The sequence below is a fragment of the Orcinus orca genome, chromosome 3 (assembly GCF_937001465.1).
Source record: "Orcinus orca chromosome 3, mOrcOrc1.1, whole genome shotgun sequence".
Taxonomy (NCBI): domain Eukaryota; kingdom Metazoa; phylum Chordata; class Mammalia; order Artiodactyla; family Delphinidae; genus Orcinus; species Orcinus orca.
Window position 1 is genome coordinate 182,943,014 of NC_064561.1, and position 21,707 is coordinate 182,964,720.

The window sequence follows — 21,707 nt, forward strand, 5'->3', positions numbered from 1 at the left end:
TTTATGCACTCAGCAACTCTCAAAATTTGAATGCCTTTTCTTAAGGGTTTAACAGAGAAAAGTGGCTGATAACAGGGGATTATGCATTTCCAGATAATCCAAGGTTAATTTTATGCAACAGAAAATTATTAAAGTATCAACCACTTCGGAGGAATGTGATAGCTCCCCGTTGAGCCTAAGAGAAGCCCGTATTGAGTGACATTATGATCAGGATTTTCTGTTGTTCATGGGATGTTGGACACACCTGAAGTCAACAGTTTCTGTGAAAATTTTTATGACTTGTGTGAATTCCCCAGGGGCATCAAATGAGTGAAATAATCCAACACATCCAGAGTGTGGACAGAATCCTGCCTTCTCTAGTGGTGCTGAGGTCTGAGTGAGCCGCGTTCCTGAGAATGGGGTCCGAGCGCCTCTGAGCACCAGCACCGATGCTGGGCACCACTCTCTTCCCAGGGCACAAAGCCAGTGAGGCCTGGGGACGTAAACAGATAAAACTTTCCGGAAGCAATTGAGGACACCCAAGGCATATTTACCTCTCAACTTCACACCTCGAATGTGAGGTTGAAATACTTGACCATAACTCCACGTTCCGAGCAGCTTCGCTCACTAAGATGACCACTGAAGCTCTACATGCGTGACCAAGTTCTTAATGTCTAACCACTGGGATAGGCTTTTATACACTTTGGTAGAGTTATATGGTGAACATTTTTTGAGCAATAAGGATGTGTAATGATTTTATAAAATGCTTGTATGACATAAACCTAAATGCAAAAACAGTTTGCAAACATAAATGCAATACTATTCCAATTAGATAAAATATGGGACAAATGTATATAAAAGGAAACTATTAAACTATTAATGCTGATCTCTGGATGTGAGAATAAAAGGTATATTTTTACCTCATACTGTTCCACATTTTTCCAAATCACATCAAAATGATAGAGAGATAGGTGTACCTATACTTATATACTTATAGGTATAGAAATAACTATAGAGATATAGGTATAGATATAGATGATATAGACAGCTATAAATATAGGTATGGATATAGATGATCTATACATGATGGATATAATCTTTTTTTTTTTTTTTTTTTTTTTTTTTTTTGCGGTACGCGGGCCTCTCACTGTTGTGGCCTCTCCCATTGCGCAGCACAGGCTCGGGACCCGCAGGCCCAGCGGCCATGGCTCACAGGCCCAGCCGCTCCGTGGCATGTGGGATCCTCCCGGACCGGGACACGAACCCAGGTCCCCTGCATCGGCAGGCGGACTCTCCACCACTGCGCCACCAGGGAAGCCCGATGGATGTAATCTTGATAGATGCTCTCCTAGGACAGGCTGTGGGCCCCTTCCTCCTCCCCACCGTCCCCCAAGTGTGAAGACCCGGGGGGCTCCAGCGGAGCATCTTCATGGCTGGGCTGTACCTGCTGCACCTCCTCCCATCAGGAAACACACTGCAACCAGAGGTGGAGACCCCACCCTGTCATCCTCCCCTGGGGCGGGAGGCAGCCTACATCTCAAGACCCATCCATCCGTGCACCTACATGGCCAGCATTGCCTTCTAACATGCTCCAGGAGCTGGCTGAAGGGACACGAATGTCCCTGCATAGGACACAACAAAACCAACTGGGAGACCACTTCCTTTGCTTCCTGATGACATTTTGAGACACATGAGCAAAACCCACTTTCAACTCCTGACTAACATTTTGGAAAAGTCAGGCGGGGTGTTTTTCATGGGAGGACACGGCCGGGTTCGGTCTCCTGAGCTGGGGGCATGGCTCCCAGCTTTTCAAACCATTTCTTCCCAGTGGTGGAAGGACAGATCTTTCCATGTTTTTTTCTCCCGTTCTTTTGAACTTGCATGATAAAATGATCCCTTCTGTTTTTATGTATTTTAATTAATGTCATTTCATTTGTACTTGTACCCTCAGGCTGCTTTAGCAATAAACTATAATTTTACAAATTGGGGTAAAAGTTCTCCTTCACAGTATGTATTTGGAAAGATAATATTTTATTTCAATAGAGTTATTCAATTTTTGAGAATCCGAAGTCTCTCAAATACGTCAACCCTCAACATTAGTCCCCGGTGGCAAGCAGGCCCCCGGAGGTGCTGTGAAACTCACAGGAGTTCAGGGGATCTGCGTGGCTTCCAGCTCGTTTGGATGGAACGTTGCCCCAACCCAGACCCCCACCCTGGGCGCTCACATTCCCCTTCCAGCTCTGACAGGAAGCCCACCCCTCAGGGGACTCACAGCCCCCTGCCCCTGTCTACAGCGGGAGCAGCGCTTCCTCACTTCACACTTTGCCCCTGGCTGGCTGCTCTCAGATAACCTGAGTGTGATGCTGTGGGCGCTGATAACCAGAGGAAGCCAGGGCTTTCCCAAAATAGGACTGACTTCAGAGCCCTCACCCAGAGCCTCACTTTAGGCGAAATGCAGCCCCAGGGTGGGTGATCTCTCTCCTCGCTTAACCCATCAAGGCCTGTTGAGAAGCCGAGGCCATGTGCTCCAGGAATTCTGCTCAGCTGAAGATGTCCTAGGAGAAATAGGCTTTGCTTGTAATGAGAAAGCAAAGACTCTGAAGTTCTACCTGCGCTAGCCAGGCCTGGGAGTCTGGTTGGTGTCTGGTTTGGGAAGTCGGCCATCAGCTCTGCCCAGCCCTGGGAAGGGGAACCAGGACACGGTGGGTCTGAGCCAGCCCCTCTGTCCTCACAGACTTCACTTCAGGGTTGTCACTTCATTTCCACGTTGGCCTGCTGGCAAGGCCTTGGGTGGCTTCCCAGAGACCAAAGCCACCACGGCACATCTGACTGTTGCTGCCTTTAGGAAGGTGTTTCCTCCTCAGAGCATCTGCAGATTCTGAGGATCTGAAGCTGGGGACTCCACCTCTTGTCTATAGAGCAAAAATAACAGATTGTCACCAGGTTCACCCTTGCCCTCCAAACTCAAAAATCCAACATCTCTCAAAAGTGTCACTTTATCAATGGAGACACCATTGCATTTTCTCATTTCTGGTGAGAGAATGAAGTATTGAAGTACTTTGGTGAGAATTAAATGCAAAATTCCCTTTATTAGCCAATGCTGTTTCTAAAAGCCATTAAGGAACCCCCTTCACTTAGCTTCTTTCTTTCCAAACTTCCAAACAGAATCCAAGCAAGCTGAGTTTTTTATCCCGCTGAAGAGTCTCCTTTATAAACTGGGGTGTAAATAAGAGCGGTGACAGTTCTCACAGGACCAGCCACTTTGGTCGCCTCTGAGCACACTTCAGCACATCTTTACCCCCACAAGTTCTATGAACGGAATGTTGTTTTTGACTCACACGCACAGGATAGACTATTTCTTTTCACTCTCTCAGCCTATGTCATTTTTTTTTCTTTCATCCTTCAGTAACTTTGAGATCAATCTCTCACATCCATTTATAACAGAGTAAATTGGAAAAGTTAACCTCCTGACTTATGGCTATTTTTATAGTGTGGAGAGATGAGCTAAATAATTGTAATAATTTTTAAAAATGTGTACTTGGTCTTTTCTGATTGAGTAGGGGAGAGGGGAGGGCAGACATGGTGGGCAGCCTGATGTCATATCAACACCTCTGACAGCAAGAGAGTGTAACAAATATTTCCTAAAGTGGTTCCTTCCTGCTAAGAATGACCTTTTTGAATAAAGCTGTGTGGCTAGAAAGCCCTTCCTGAGAAATAAACAATAAATGGTACATTTCAGGAGGTGAAGAAAAGAAAATCCAATTTATAGACATAGAGCTTTCTGAGTCAGGGGAACAGAAAGGAGGTGGGCAGTCACGGGGTCACTGGGGACCCAGCCTCTTCCCTAGACACATTCTTTGAGACCTTCTTACTAAGTGAAAAGCTCACTACATATAATCAACTCTGTCTTCCACTAAAAAAGACCAATCCAATCGATTTCCTGTGCAGGGTAGTGGGGTGGGGGGAGTAGAATAGAGGTATGGAGTGGAGAGGGTCCAGAGCACTGGCATAAGAGGCAAATCTGGGTTAGATCCCAGGAACAAATCTGTAGACATCTCTAATTTGGCATGTGGGAGATCTTCCCAGACAAGATTGGAGGCCCAGAAGTTACAAATGAAAAGAAAGACACAATTACCTCTGAGAAAGTAATTAAAAGCTTTTGTATAGCACAAGTCACCCTATATGCATTCAGTGGTGGTTTTGGTCAGGACGAGCCAGATGATGCTGCAGTAACCAGCACCTCCCACATCTCAGGGGTTTTAAGAAACAAATACTGATTTCTTGCTCATGATACCTGCCCATCTGAAGTTGTTGGGGGTGTCACCACCTAGAACATCACACGGCAAGGCAAGTAAAGAGGCAAACCATTCATTCTTTCTTTAAGGCTTCTTAAAGGCTATGTCAAAGTGATGGAGTTGATTCCTGTTCAAACTTCATTGGCTAAACAAATCCTATGCCCGCCTGGCTCAAAGAGGATGGAAACAGAACCTCCTACCATGAGCTCAAAAGGAGAGTGAGAAATATTGGCAAATAGGAGTGCAGACCACACACTCTGCCTTTCTGATCCCCACATTTTGGGTTGTTTTCCATCCTACACACAATATTTCCATCCTCAAGTCCGTCATGTCACTGAGCTGAAAGGTGAGGGTGACTGCAGGTGAATGGCAGCCTCTGTATCAGCCATGAGAACTGTGATCTAGAGAGAGAGGTCTCCCCCTCCTCCCACACACATGGTGGACACGCCCAGTGTACAGTGATGGGACAGGGAGAGGAGAGTGACCATTAACATTCCATTTGAAAGGGGAGAATGGGAGACATATAGTCAATACTCCTAACCTCTAGGGGATTTAAAAACCTCTCCTAGACTGATACGTTGGGAGCTTTCTACCTGGGGGTGCAGGGTCCCCTTGACTAGCCTCTGATTCTGCTCCTGAGTTGTAGCTTCCTACATATTTTCTTCCTTTTCTCCATGTGAATCTTGGCTCCATTCCTTGGAGGATTTTTCCTTCTCTATTTCCCTCCTTGCCCACATCTGGGACTTCACATTCTGGGAAGCTGTGCACCTGCTCAACCCCCTTGTTTCCCATCCACTGGGGTCTGAGGGTTGACGTAAGTCTCAGTCAGCTCAGATGGTGGTTCTTTTGAGGGTTGAAGTATCTCACTGACTTGGGTGGTCTCCCACGCACCTGGTTCAGATTCCAGTCAGTTCCAGGGACCAAGAGCCACACTAGGGGTTTCTGTCTGGACACAGTTGTCACCTTTGCTTTCTCTGCTTTAGGCCTCCACCCTGAGGACACTCTGGGTGCCTAAAGAATGAAGCCTTGGTGAAGAGCCCCCGCTTTACTCTTTTCTCTATTTCCACCACTTTTTCCAACTCTAAGTATTGACTGGCTGTCACACCCACAGTTGTCCCACTACTCTGAAATCCCCTAATCCATTCAGAACTTTCCAGAATGTGCCTAACGACCATATTCTAGATTTTATCCTTGCCACAAAGCTAAATCGCAGCATGCTTGATGGCTCCAAGACTTCCTTTTTTTAATTTATTTTTAAAAATTTTATTGAAATATAGTTTGTTTACAATGTTGTGTTAGTTTCAGGTGTACAGTAGATTCAGTTATACATGTATATATAAATATATATATATATTCTTTTTTTACATTCTCTTCCATTATAGGTTATTATAAGATATTGAGTATAGTGTCCTCTGCCATACATACAGTAGGTCCTTGTTGTTTATCTATTTTATATATATAGTAGTGTGTGTATTTTAATCCCAAATTCCTAATTTATCCCTCTCCCTCCCTCTCTTTTGGTAACCATAAGTTTGTTTTCTATGTCTGTAAGTCTATTTCTATTTTGCAAATAAGTTCATTTGTATCCGTTTTTTTTAGATTCCACATATAAGTGATATCATATGACATTTGTCTTTGTCTGACTTACCTCACTGTGACAATCTCTAGGTCCACCCATATTGCTGCAAATGGCATTATTTCATTCATTTTTATGGCTGAGTAATAGTCCATTGTATATATGTACCACATCTCCTTTATCCATTCTTCTCTTGATGGGCACTTGGGTTGTTTCCATGTTTTGGCTATTGTAAATAGTGCTGCCATGAACACTGGGGTGCATGTATCTTTTCAAATTATGTTTTTCTCCAGATATATGCCCAGGAGTGGGATTGTTGGGTCATATGGTAGCTCTATTTTTAGTTTTTTTAAGGAACTTTCTTAACTGTAATCTCCAAGACTTTCTTAATTGTATGTCTATGTTGTATAATCTCCTTAACATGCTGTTGAATTGCTTCCTAGGATTTTACTGGGGATTTTTGCATTGATGTGTATGAGGGATATTGTTCTACAGCTTTCTTTTCTTGAAGTGTCTGCATCTGGCTTTGTTATTAGTGTAATGCTGGCCTCATGTAATGTGCCTGGAAGTGTTTCCTCTTCAATTTTTGGGAAGACTTTGTACAGAATTGGTCTTAGTTCTTCTTTATATGTTCTTCTTTAAATTCACAGTGAAGTCAGTGGTCCTGAAGTTTTCTTTGTTGCGAGTTTTTATATTAATTCAATCTCTTTGCTAATCATAGGTCTGTTCAGACATTCTATTTCTTCATAATTCAGTTTTGGTTCTTTGATTCAGGTTGGTTGTGTGCTTCTGAAATTGACCCATTTTTATCTAGGTTATCTAGTTTATTTGAATTCAAATGGTCCATTGTATTATTTTATAATCCTTTTTATTTCTGTAACTTTGGTTGAAATGTCCCTTCTTCAGTTTCAGATTTCAGTTATTTGAATCTTCTCTGTTTTTTCCTTAGTCAGTCCAGCTAAAGATTGGGTAGTTTTGTTACTGTTTTGGAAGCACCACCTCTTGCTTTTGATGATTTTATCTAATGTTTTTCTAGTCTCTATTTGTTTATCTCTGCTCTAATCTTTATTAATCAATTCCCTTTTACCCCTGCCTACAAATGGTCCAGTCTTCTCTGATCATCTCTTTCTTTCAGTAATCTCCAAAGGCAGACAAAGGCAACCAGTATACAGGAAAATATTCTGATTTTCTATCTTGTTCCCCTACAAGTTACGTGACTGTGATTATCTCACAAATTTCCACAGGCAACAGTTTTCCAAACATTTTACCACCATAAGAGGATCATCCTCTTTCCAGACATTGATTAATAATTGCATAGTCATGAGATGCTAGTCAGTCTTCAAGTCAATAAGGTGTCTGTGTCTATACCTATTTCCTTTATGTCTCCCTACTTCTTTTCCTCCCTCCCTTCTTTCTTTTTCTTTCTTTCTTTCTTTCTTTCTTCCTTTCTTTCTTTCTTTCTTTCTCTTTCTTTTTTTCTTTTTCTTTCTTTCTTTCTTTCTTTCTCTTTCTTTTTTCTTTCTTTCTTTCTTTCTTTCTTTCTTTCTTTCTTTCTTTCTTTCTTTCTTTCTTTCTTTCTTTCTTTCTTTCTTTCTTTCTTTCTTTCCTTCTTTCTTTCTTTCATTTGTAGCAGGTCAATTCTACATCCTGCATCTGTCAGGATGAACTAGGGTAATGCGCTAAAGCAACAGTACCATCTTAGGTCATTGTTGGTGGGGTGGACGGACCTCTTGTCCATGTGATCGCCACTCAAGGACTGAGGTCCTTGGAGGTGTCATCATCTGGAATGTTGGTGTTTCCCTGGCAGAGACTGTGGCAAATAGCATCCGTGTCCTTCGTCTTCAGGCTAAAAGTCAAGCTCCTCACATATGATCACATTTCATTGGCCAAAGTTAAGTCACAAAGACAGGGTCAACTTCAATCAAGAAGGGGATACAATCTGACCGCATGTCCAGAGGGATGGCACTGGAGTATAGCCAGCCTAAAATGGCCACAAAGCCAGCTAGCAGACGTGGGGACTGGCTGCAAGCAGAGGATAGATAGAGCATTACCCACAACTTTAAAGGGTGAAAAACTCTTCTTAGAAATAAAGAAGGAATAAGTAACCAACAGAAAAATTAGCAAAGAAAATAAAATGTGATTCACAAAGAAGCAAGCACACTTGTGAAAAGGTGCCCAAACTCCCCATGAGTTAAAGCAACAGCAAAGAAATGCTCTGCGACTATTTTCTTGGCAAGATGGAGAAAATAAGCCAGAAAACACCTAGTACTGGCAGGACATGGAGAAAAGGATGTTCATTGTTACAGCTTTTGGAAAGAGTTCTGGTCACATCCAATCGCTTTAGAAACCTGTACAGATCTTCCTCAACTTACAGTGGGGTTATGTCCAACAAACCCACTGTAAGTAGAATATACCCTTAGTCATAAATGCATTTAATACACCTAACCTATAAAACACCACAGCTTAGTCCAGCCTACAGTAAATGTGCTCGGAACACTTACATTAGCCTACACTTGGGCAAGATCATCTAACTTTTTTTTATAGTAAGTGTGGATTATCTCATGTCATTATTGAATACAGCACTGAAAGTGAAAAACAGAATGGTTGTCCATGTAGGGGTCGTTCGCCCTCTTGACTGCAGGGCTGATTGGGAGCTGTATTGCAGCCACCCAGCAACAGAGAGAGGATCCCACCACATATCGTGGGTGACTGGGAAAAGATCAAGCTTTAAAATTTCAAGTACGGTTTCTGCTGAATGTGTATCGCTTTCACACCATCGTAAGGTCAAAAAATGGTGAGTTAAACCATCGTAAATCAGGGGCCATCTATTCCTCAATCTAGCAATCCCACTCCTGGAAAACCACTGTGGAAATGAAAAGGCAGTTCTCTAAAGATGTAAGGACAAAGTGACCACCACAGTGTAGCTCAGAGTGTCCGACATCAGAAACAAAGTGAATGACCCAAGATCAAGAGGAATGCTTGAATATGTCACAGAGTGTCCAGACAATGAAACTTTGGAGGTGGCTTTGAAAATGAATTAGAATTATGCCAGGTCACAGCATCCACCAGATAGGATGAAGTAGGAAAATAGAACGGAGACAAATGTCTGTGATATTGATCTCAGGTGTGTGAGGTGTGTGTGGGAGGAGCTGAGTACTAGGTGGTTACAACCGACTCCCTGTGATGGAAAGCCTGGGCTGCTTTGGGAGGAGGGTGAGGAGGGAACAGGGTGTGTAACAGAGACAAACACAGAAAGAAATTAAAAAAGGAACAAAAATCAACATTATGTTATGATCATATTTATGTATTTTTGCAAAATTATATATATGTACATTAAGTTAAAAACAATTTAATCCTTAACATTTTTGGTCAGTGCTACTCTATCCCTTTGGTCAGCTCTTCAGTTTGAAAGCAGAGTCTTAATTCTGGACGCACCTGTGCTAGGAAGAGAGTTCACCAAACTGCAGCCCGCCTTCCGCGGGTGACCCGTCCCAGGTTCCTGACCCTCCAGGCTGCCCTTTGGCTCTCTGTGAAGTTGGGAGGTGTGTGCTGGAGCAGTGCTCAACAGAATAGCCTTATTTATTGGCCAAGAAGCTGGCAACACCCACATAAAATTCCCCTGAGATCTGCTTTCTCTGAGAAAAGGCCCCTCCAGCTGGCCTTCAACTCAGAATTACGTTTTGTGAAAAATTTGCTGCGCGTTTCCTGAGGCAAAACTCAAAACACAAAAACAAGGGACACAGTTGGCATCCACTGCCCCATCTCGTGGGTTCTCACCCTTTTCTCCTATTTCCAAACTCTCATCGTATGCTATTCTTTTCCTAACATTTCCAGAATTTCAAATCTGAGTCATTTTTGGTACAACTGCACTCTTCTGTATTATCACTAAGAGTGGAGGGCACACAGGGCTTTAGGGTTTACTGTGTGTTTTTCAGGGAGGCTTCACGGAGCCGATATGGGGGTCACTTACCATCGTTTTACATTGAGCGGTGCTGGCCCCGGGCTCTAGTGACAGGATCAACCACTGCTCAGCTGACTCCATCAATGGTGTGTCATTGATCCACATTCAAAAACGCTGATCAATTGTTCTATGGTCAATTGAAGCCACACAGCCTGGATTGCATGCCTGTCAGTCACACAGACATGGCTTAAGTCCACTTAGATGTGTATGTCTATTGAGATACCTATTATTTAAATAATGTGGAGAAATATTTATACCCCTTCACAGGGAGGAAGTATATACTGCTCTGTTGTCAATGCAGAGCTGAGTTATTATTTCATTGTATGTAGTAAACCATCCTCCCAGGTGCTGGAGATGTGGGAAGGGATGATTCATAACGGGGGCCCGGAGGTGCACAGCTATCCATTCAGGGCCTGTGTTAAAGATCAGACACGTGCCAAATCCCGGGCAGGAGAAGAAGCCCCTGTTCTTTACGGGGGACACTGACGTCTAGAAGTTATTTTCTCCCCACGTGTGACTATCTTGGAGCTTGAAGAGAAACACTGAAGGTCCGTGTGGAAAAAGCAATCCATCTGTTTCACCTGAACTCTCCATTTCATAACAAATTAGGCAAATCCCATCCTTGGTGGAGCTGCAGGGGGTGAAGCAAACAGGGCTCACTGGAGATGGGCACAGTTGCTGCAAGCCCAGCTCGGCTCCTTCCAGGAGGAATGTCCTGGCAGGTCGCTAACCTCCCAAAGCAGCAGTTTCCTTCCCTGTAAAACATGGTTAAATAAGTAGGTAGGTAGATAAATGATAGATAGATAGATAGATATAGATAGATGTAAATAAATGATAGACAGATGATAGATAGGTGATAGATAGATGATAGACAGATAATAGATAGATAGATATAGATAGATGTAAATAAATGATAGATGATAGATAGATAGACAGGTGATAGATAGATGATAGATAATAGATAGATAGATAGATAGATAATAGATAGATATGGGTGGAGATAGATCTTCAACACTCTGTAAAGCAGAAGGGAGCAGCCCTGCCTCTCCCTGGCTCAGTGGTCCAGGACCAGCCACCCCGAGGGGCGATGACACAGCCAGCAAGTGGGGAGGGTGGAGGCACACAAGCGCCGGCAATGGGAGCCAGAGTCAGGGATGCCGGCAGGTGGCTTCCTCTGCCTCCTGGTTTCACCCATCTGCCCAGCGAAGAGCCTCAGGACAGAGCAACAGACTTTTTCTTGACTCGTGCGCCAGCTCAGACACTCTACATCGAATGGGCTTCCCTCCTTCCCTGACCTCTCTGCTTCCTTCCTGTGTATCACCCTCTGCCCACACTCCCCAAACTGCTCACCTACAAGTTAGCCTTCGTGTCTACTTTCTGGGGCATCTGGGCTGAGAAAACAGCTGCCACGGACGTTCAAACGAGCATGATCCCATAATTCTCTCGGAAGCCCACCGCAACACATAACACGTTCTATGACATAGCTGAAATGGTGCTTTAAAAATTCTCTCTGGTGGCAGCCACAGACTTCAATGATCGTGCCCTCAATTCTGTGCTGACCTGTAGCCGGAGGGACTCTGAGAGGATGGTCCCCGAACTCCGATTAGGCGGGGGTTAGTAAACAGAGTCGCTCGGGCTCAGACCGGGTCTCCGTGCAGCCCGGGCACCGCGGGCCTAGGCGCCTTCGGGAGCAAGTCCTCTACGTGTGTTGACGGGACACGGATCAGGGCGCCCCCGTCTGGACCCTGCGGCATCGGCACCTCGGTGTCCGAGCTGAGCACCTGTGCCAGCCCCCACCCCACTCCCCTCCGTTCCCACCGCGTGTTCTGGAATGTTCACAGCTTTTCCATGAGTCTTGTAAGCAGGAGGCCGGGGGTGCGGATTAACTGGCAGGGTAAGTCTGTTCCTTTTGCTCAAGGAAGGGCCCCCTAGTGTTTCCCAGCCACCCTTGGGTTGGATTTCTCCACTAGGGCTCTGCCTCAGGACGGTCCTTCCCTGGATGGAGCGAGACCCGTAAGCAAGGGCCAGGCCTCGCAAGGGCAGAGGGACGTCGGTAAGAAAGTCGCGAGACACAAGCACCAGGACTAGTTTTCCTCAAAGACGAGGCTTTCAGACAACAGTCCTCTGAAAACACAGTTATCCAAAAGACCTCACACTCATAAGATAATGTGCATTTTCCTCATTAACTTTTCTCACCAAGATTCTTCTCACTCCCTCGTCCCGAAGCACAGACTTGCTCTCTGCCCTTGCTTGCAGGACTGGCCTCCAGCCTCCACGGTAGCTCAAGTTTGACAAAGACCGCGTAGGAGTCTGGGGTTCCGAGGATGGACCCCAGTCAGGGGCGGTCACTCGACTGTGAACAGGTGCAGCCTTTCCTTAATCTGCAAAACAAGGAGGCCAGGGATCTCAGCTCCCCTCAAACACTGGGAGGAATTCCCTTTTAACAGGGTGTTCCTTTGCCAGGAGTTTTAGTGTAGGACCTCAAAAATCTTCCAAAGGATGGCCCATCTTAGGTGACTTCATATGTTATTGAAAGCAGGGGTCTCAGGCTGGCAGCTTAGGGCTGAATCTGACGGAGGATTTGGGGGAGGCGGTAGTGCAGGGAGTCTCCACAGTGCTTCTAAAAATCAAGTTGCTACTCTTTGTGTTAATGAGAATTTTAAAGCCAACACGTGGCTTCCAGGCTTTCTCGCAAAGGGTCGGAGTTGCCAGTGGGGGCAGGGCCTGCAGGAGGCCAAGATTTGTTTCTGTGACTCGGTTCTCTGCATTTTGCCTCAGTCCCCACCCTGCCTTGGTGTCCCCCATGGTCTCTGCAACCACTGTCTTGCTCTCCTCCATGGGGGTCATCTGGCCCCTGGGCCTGGCTCCTCTGTGTTTCTCCTCTACTCACCCTCTGCCCCAGCCCACCCCTCAAAACGCGGCTCCCATGGGCCCCCAAATAAAGGGGAGCAGGTGTGGGGGGCCCTGCAGGTACCACGGGGCAGCCTCGGTGGGGAGAAGTTTGGAGCAGACATGTGCTTCCGTGGATGGATTTCTGTGAATGTGGCTTTTTGCCTAACTTACTATGTTACACTGTTGGGGATAAAATGTTGCTAATTAACAAAACTTTTATGTATGAAATTTTCTTTGTAAGAAATTACATCAGACGGGAAACAGGGTTGCCCCAAGTCATCCAAGTTGCTTCTATGAACCCTGACAGGGAGGAACATTTTCCTCTGGCCTCTTAGGATCCCGACTGGGTCTGGAAATTAAACTGACCAACACAGAGTCACAGGGGAAAGGCGTCCAGATTCATTTAATATAAATTTTAGGTGACCAGGAACCTTCACGAAGAGATGAAGATATAAGAAACGGCATCTGAGCATTTTTACACTGGGCTCGATGAAGCCTGGAGAGTCTTGGAAAAGGAGGCAAGACAGCGGGGTGAGGGAGCCCAAGGGTGTGAGAATGGACAGCTCAGCAGGGCCTGCGTGTCCAGGTGCCTCTGGGAGGCATGGAGCCTTCTGCCCCTGGGTGTGGAGGGCACCTCTCCCGTGAGGGTCCTGTCACTTGCCTCAAGGGAAAAGGGGAAGAGGGAGAGTCCCTCCTGCCTGCCTTTCTCTCAAGCGCTTTCAGCCCAGAATATTCCAGATGCTGAGGCACTGCGTGCTGGGTGGTGTGTCCTGAACCTCACCACTCTCATGGATTCTACACCCCGGGCGCACTGTCTCCAGACTAGTACTCGGGGCCCACACGAGATGTGATGGCCCCATCGTGGCAATGTCACCCTTCTGGTTCCATCTGCACTGAATCCAGGTGGGTACCGTCCACAACCACCGATGTGGCGAGGGCCGGGAAGAGGGGGAGGGGTCCTAACGGGGGCAGGAACTCAGAGCAGCAGAGACCCAGAGCCTTCTTCTTCCTTAGACACAGTCACACCCAGCGTCTGGGCCAATCGCTCTCCGTATAAACGCCTTTCTCTGCGTTAACTCCGAGGGGACGGCGGAGAGGAAAGTGCCGTCGGGGATGAAATGCGATGTGGCCGAGCTCGGTCAGAGCTGACTGGCAGGCGTCCACCCCATGTCATCAACAGCGACGGCACCTGGGTTTAGACACCCCTGCCGGGGATGCACGCTCTCCACCTGGACACAGCAGAATCCATGACGTTGCAGGTAGTTAAAGACGGAGAGTAACAGAACACAGCACGTGTGCAATCCCCCTTTGAGGTGTCGTGCGGGCCACAGGGGTGCAGATTGAGGAGACACAGGTTTTCAGGTACCCTAACTGCCCACTAGGGGGCGTGGTCTTCCCCGGACAGTTTGGTGGCCGTTTATTGGGGGTGAGGTCAAACTACTTAGAAATGGATGCAGGGGAATCCAGCCTGCTGGTAGTGGCTAGATATGGGATTTGGGGTGATCCTAAGTTGGATTGTTACTAGTTAGGGAGTCTCTGCAATTCTCCTCTGCTTTTATTCAGACTAGGTCTCACAATGTGTGGAGACAAACATTTATACCAGAGGAAGGCTGCTGATGTAAAGTATTGCCTGAGTTTCAAGCCCAATGTAAATGCTTCACTTTCTCAATCAGTAGTTGATTTTAGACCAAGGGCCAAGGGCCATATAGACACCTTCCTGCTGACAATGAACTCTTATCACTCAAGGCTTAACCTTTTAGACGAAGTTTATGAAAATGCATACAGTAAATCTCCAAAAATGATTTATTACGGAAACTAGAAGCAAAAGTTAGAAAATCAGTGCATGCCTTTAGTAACATCCAAGAAGATATCACTTCTGTGAAGGAAACACAGAAAGTTGGAAGGAATAAAACATGCTGAAATTACGAATAAAAAAGTGAATAGACACCTGTATAGAGATCACTATAAACCAAACACTGGAGTTTATAAATATTAACAAGTCAATCTTTGCAACAATCCTATAAATAGGAATCATTATTATCTTCATGTCTCACATGATAAAATTGAGGCTCAGAAAGTAAGTGGTTGATTGGTACATATATACGATGGAATACTACTCAGCCATAAAATAGAACACAATAATGCCATTTGCAGCAACATGGACGGACCTAGAGATTGCCGTACTGAGTGAAGTAGGTCTGACAGAGGACAAATATCATATGATATCGCTTATATGTGGAATCTAAAAAAATGGTTCAAATGAACTTATTTACAAAACAGAAATAGAGACACAGACATAGAAAACAAACTTACAGTTACCAGGGGGGAAAGGGGCGGGGGGATAAATTGGGAAGTTGTGATTGACAAATACACACTACTATATATAAAATAGGTAACTAATAAGGACCTACTGTATAGCACAGGGAACACTATTCAATACTCTGTAATGGCCTATATGGGAAAATAATCTAAAAAAGAGTGTAGATATATAACTGATTTACTTTGCTGCACACCTGAAACTAACACAACATTGTAAATCAACTATACTCCAATAATTTTTTTTTTTTAAAGTAAGTGGTTGAGTTATTTCCAGAGCCCATGCTCTTAATAACCAAAGTCTCTGCCCAATTAGGAGTTGAGCAAAGGTCAAAACCCCGTCTAAGATTTCCATCCAGCTGGAGATTTTGTTCCTTGCCCAAATCCGTGAAAACTGCAGTACCCAGCACAAACTGCTGTTGGAGGTCTTTCAGCCTCTTCCCAATCCAGGGTCTAAAGTGATTTCCTGGTGGAGGTGATGGATTCTCTGAGGATGCCTACCTATTGGCAGCCCTTGCTCACTGCCCTGGGGCTTGGGGGATGTGCAGTTTCTCATCAGATATATAATCCTCGTTGCCTCAAGCAGCTGGAGTTGAACCATCAGGGTGAAGCATCCAAAGTTGTGGTTGTCCTGTGCCCTGTGTATCATAATCAAAGGACAGAGAGTGAAAGATGTTCAAACAGCTCTTGATCATTTTCCAACTAGGTTCTGTGTCACGAGGGAAAGCTTACCTCTTTCCTGTGATTTGCATTTTTATTCAGTTTGGATATCTTTTTTGACTTTTAAATGCTTTCCCTTTGCCATCATGAAATGAAATATTCACATGCATACACAGGAAGAGTTGGGGGTCACAAAACATGCCCTTGCTTAACCTTTGGAAACTGTAAGGCTCAGTACCTTCCCATCTTGAAACTGAAGGAGGCCTCACATGCCAAGTTCCACGTGGGCAACAGCAGCTGGGAGGGAGGCTCTATCAACTCATGAAATTTAGTTTCTGAAGGATTTTATTCCACAGCCAGAGACCCAAGAAAGCTTAATAAGCCTACTGTCGTATGTGGCAACTAAAAGAGCTCTTGAAATAATTTTGAAAGAATAATACAGCTCATGACTCAAAGCTTCCTGCTTCTCATTTGGGAAAAACTTACCAAGGACCCCAAGTTTTCAGGGTCACTTTAGACACATGTAAGATGAATGACCATGATGTATGACAATTGTTTCTGTAAAATTAATACATGTCCGATTTGGGAGCAGTAAATGTTGTACTTTATTAACAAAAAGATAAAAAAAGGAACAGAAGACCCTGAGGTCCAGCTAATGAGAATGAACCAGCAGGGTTAACCCAGATGCCCAAGTTCATAAGCCAGCAGCCCTGGGGAGGAAAGGGCTTCAGAGAGGCCGACACCCCTCATGGAATGCTTGGTTTGGGAAAATCTTTTACTGATGTTATTAAATGAGGGTGTCTAAACAGGACCCAGACACAAAGTTCGGGTAGGGGATCTTGATTCCTAAGCTTGAAGAAAAGAGTCATTGTCTCTGAATCAACAGGGATTGGAGTCTTCATGGCCTCCTCGTGTGGCTCGTACACAAAACTGCACCCTCAAGTGTGTCCTCATCCTTCTTCTATTAGATTAGCCCAGTGCTGGTCTGTTTAAAAGCATATGTTCAACTTATCTTTCCAAAGGAATTTAATGCAGACCATTAGTTTGAACGGTCTGTGAGTCTCCATACAATTTCAAAATTCTGTTTTCTTGTGCCCACTTGGTTAGGGACCCCTGCAGAGGCTTTGCAGGTATTCAGGCTGCAGAAGGCAGAGGAAGTCCTAGTGGCTGGGGCCCTGAGCAGGTGCATCGGTGCTGTCTAGTCAGTAATCCACGGCTGAGAGTAAAACTTTTACTTTCAGTAGCCTAGAATATCGTTTCCTGAAAGTGGTTGTTAATAAATAATAAACAAATGTGCCCCACTGGCCTTTCTGAACTGTTCAAGCATGAGTATATTTGGTATCTGGGACAGACATTTTGGGGTTTGAGGTGCTAACTCTGAGAAGTCAGAAGATCCGCTATAAAGGGGGGTAATTATAATTCAGTGATTTCTAATTGGGTAGTTGATTCCACATGGGCGGTTGTCAGCGTCTTCAAAAGGGGAGCTCTTTGCACATGTGTTTCCCCTCCTTGGGATTCTGATGGACCCAGGCTGGGGCACCTTCCTGGTGGGACAAAGGTGAGAGCCAGTGCTGTAACCTTTGACCTAGGGATCCAGGATAGACAGACGAGGAAACTGTCTCCCATGTTCACCTAGCGCCCCAAAATTTTGTTTCTAGTGAATATAGCAATTATTTTCCCTTGTAAATAGATAGGTTTTTGTTGGAGAGATGGCATACGCAGAAAGATATTTTCTCCCTCTTAGGTGATTTCAGTTATAACAAAGGTATGTAGAACAAATTAAGTTTAAAAGCAGGTACAATTTTAAATTGGTTTGATAGCATTTGGGCTTTGGAGCCTCTTTCAGGAACAAATCCAGCCATTTTCACGTCCCACTTCTGGCTGTGGGTGAGCGAGGACCTCTCTGTGACTACGTCTCCTCACCTACAAAATGTGGGAAGTAACACTTACCCCACCGAGTGGTGTTAAACACGCCAACTAGGAGCAAAGTGCCTATTGTTCTGTTTATTCTAATCATTGTACACTTATTACACTGGGTACATAGGGTGCCTGATGAGAAGGGACATTGACAGGTCACATTCACGTGCTCAGGGAGCTCAATGGGCACCCAAAGGGGAGGTTCCAGTCATAAGAGCCTCGCTGTCCTGCAGCACTCCCAGAACTTGACAACTATTTTCAAGTCCACCTTTGTCTACAACAAGCTTTTAATCTTTTCATTGATAAACAGAGAATAAAAGCACAAAACATAGGACCTTGAATGTGAAGAAACACCTAGCAAATGGAACAATGCCAAAATCCACCTGAAAAACCAACCCAACACCTGAAACCCCATGTGTTCACAATGCAGGGCAGACCCTTGGGCCCTGGGAAGTGCACTCTAGGGAGTTTATGGAAACTTCTGGAACAAAACTTTTAGTCTTGACATGACTCGTTATTGCAGAATGTACAACCGTCCTGAGTAAGTTGCTCTCAGTGACAAGGAGCAGTGGGGAGCTGCCCCCATAGGGGGCTGGGCACACAGGGACCAACCATCAGGGCCTCATGGGTATGTCCTACTCTTACTGCCATTAGGATGTTTATTCAAAATGCCAGTTTACTTACGGTTCATTCTGATTGATTGAAATGTTGAACACACTAGCAAGTATAAGCAAAGCACATTGCCTTTCTTTACAGATAAAATGGGAGAAAGCTCTCTTGTTGTGTGCAAATCCAGAAAGTTGTGGACATGTGTGGACAGACCGACCTCCAGCCATGATAGTCTGCTCAAACTGTCAGGAGAAACTATTACAGACTGGGTGGCTTAAGTAATAGAAATGTATTTTCTCACGGTTCTGGAGGATGGACATCCAAGATCAAGGTCTGAAAACGTCTGTGTCTGGTGAGAGCTCTCTTACTGATCTGCAGATGGCTGTCTTCTCTCTGTGTCTTTCCTTGGTATGTGCACATTGTGAGGTGTGGCAGGGAGAGGAGAGAGAAAGACAGGGAGAGAGATCGATAGACAGACAGACACAGAGACAGAGAGAGTTCTGGTGTCTCTTCTTATGAGGACACCAACCTTATAGGATAAGGACCCACCTTATGACCTCATTTAACCCTAATCACTTCCTTATATGCTGCCACATTGGGGGTTAGGGCTTCAACATATGGATTTGGGGATGGACACATTGATAGTTAATTCACAGCACCATCTTAGAAGGCTTCATCACATTGGTAAGCACTTCCGGGTCAACAAAGAATGAAAAAAATGTACATTTTCAACAATATCAATCCTAGGAAAGAATAAAAATCAACTTAAATTCCGGCTGTATTGTGAACCTCTTGATGGTCAGCCCAGGAAATTAAAACTACAGGCCCTCTGAACATGTACATTTTGTTGAGCTAAAAATCAAACCAGCCTTCTTTAAATGTGACACGTCATCATGAAATGAAAGCTGCTGTGGACCAGAGAGACCCTTGGCTGCGTCTTGCCCTCACCAGGCACATTGACTCAACAGGACAAGTGCTTGGGATCAACCATACGTATTTTCCTTGCAGTCAGGGAGCCGTCGATCTTAAAATCCCAGTACCCATTAGCTTGATGCGATCCTTTACAGCATGCTCCCATGGGGCCCTCTGTGCAGAAAGACAGGATAGGGAAACCTATTCCGAGTTACTGTGGGCAGACTGCTGAAATGGAGCCTGGTCGCAGTGGCTGAACTCCCCAGCCGGCCCGCGGTTGGATGCCGGGATGTAGTAGTCGTCTTTTCTCCAAAATCAGGCTCAGAACCGGGGATTTGAAAGGCTCTGTCTCCTGCAGACAAGTGGCTACCGGTCCCGACCTGCAGAAAGAGGAAGTTATCCGCCTCCAGGCAACAGGCATTGGGTATCAGCCTCTTGCTGAAGACATAAGTGAAATAGCAGGTGGTTAACAGCTCACCATGTAACATTGGCCTGTGTCCAGTATTCACTGTGAATTAGGAAGGTTTCAAGACAATTTTAAGACAAAAGGCAGTTTTTGTCTTGCTTTATACATTTATAAACAAACATAGGGGAGAAATTCTAAAGTTTCCAAGTCAAAGCGTCTGAGGTGTATGGAGAAAATTTGCTGATGTTAAGGACGCAGAGGAAGGAAAAAAGGGGTCTAAATAAATTGTCATTGGAAAACGATGACAATGCTATTTAACAAGATGCCTTTGAGTTTAAAAATTGAAATGTCTGCCCTACATTAAGGTACAAGAAACAATATTCAATTAGACATTTATAAAACGTGCTGTGAAGATTTCCAACAGAACTTTCCATTTGCTAACATAGACATTAATGAGTGATATGAAACATGAGAAATGTGACTTGCTGGTTCTATAAAGTGTGCCATGTTGATTTTCTGTATGATCTGCTGTAAGATATGCAGAGTTATGGTCTGTTTTGACTAATGTACTTTCTCACACAGGATAGTGAGGTAGAGGGTGACTGGGAAATAGCTGGATTGAGACTCCATTTTCTTCAACCTGTAGGTGTGACTCACCCAGGCTTTGTGGTCAGCAGTGGTGGGAGCCAACTCTTGCTAGCTTGGGCGAAGAAGGAAAGTAGCTCCGGGCTGGTGGTTACACTGGGGGACCAGTGAGAAACGTGAGCAGGGCAAAGGGCATGAGGGTGCATGTGGGACCCCCTGCTGCTGACTTTCCCTCGGTCCCTGTGGGCAAACCCCAAAGGGCCCAGCAGCTATTGAGACCCTCCTTAAAAACACAAGTTTGGGATAAGAAGGTCACACACCAAGCCTCTGGCTTCCAGGAAACAGGGGAGGAAAGATGTCCCCACTTGGCCTCTGTTATGGGAGGCATGGGCTACTGTGCCCTCAACACTACACACAATGGAGAATTCCACGCAAAGAGGAAAGAGGTTTGGTTGATGGATGGCAGGAAATAGAAAATGACCAACATTCCCTGGAAGAATTTCATTACAGAGAACTTTGAAAATGTTTTAATAGCAAGGATTGGCTGAGAAAAACTAAGTCTTCACAGAAAACTATATTATGTACATTATATGTATTAAGCACTTTAGGTGTTGAGTGACTATTCTGATGATTCAGCTATACCACCAGGAGATGCCTGGTAGACCAGATGCCTCTCCTTGGCAAGCAAGCTGAACACAAATTGGAAACTGAAAGGTAGTGAAGCTCTAATATCAAGATGTGGACTTGAGGGGACAAGTCTTAAAGGAGAGTGGGCTCCTATAGTGATGGGGTAAAGGATTTAGAAATACAAAATAGTCCTAACACTTAACCCAGGATTAAAAAACATGTGCTTATGTAATGGACATGCTTCATGCAAACCAAAGAGAACAGAGGAATGCAGGTCAGGGGGACAGTTCTTTGGGAGGCTGCAGACAGGTGTGTATAGTGCTGCTGGGCCAACCTGCCCGACCAAGTGCTCCTTCCCCAGCAGAGACCATGGCGTATGTGAGGAGGTGTAAGTGAGGAGCAGCCCAGTCTGGAAACAGCAGAAACGCTGATGTCTACCTGCAGGGGAGGCCAAGCAGTGGTTTCTAGCAGGGCTGAGCACTCCACCTCGAAAGCGAAGTGGAAGTAACGATGAAAATGCTAAATCTTGAAGAAAATACCATTTTCTTGGAATAACCTTATCTTTCAGGGTGTTGTTGCTGGATACAGTGCCAAGATTGGTGAGCCTCTGTTAAAACAAGGATGAGTGAACATGAAATCACTTACAAAATTAAGGCAAATTGTCCACCCACCTGTTGGGCTGCACCCCTCAGGCCTTCAAGGCCTGTGCTTGCCCAGCTGTAAGACCGAAGAGCTGGGAGTCAGCAACAGAGACGTCAGTGGTTTAATGGTTGGGGAGCTTACCCGTCTGAGGCAGCGACCTGGAGAAACACCCCACCGTGTACGCTGGACTGTGGGAAGAACATGAGTCTTCACTCCTGGTGGGGGGAGGTTACATCAGTTACATAGTTACCAGGGAAACCAGCAAGGGGCACGCCCCTCACTGCTCCTTCGATAAGAACGATCACCAGCTGGGGACTGAGGCAACTACAC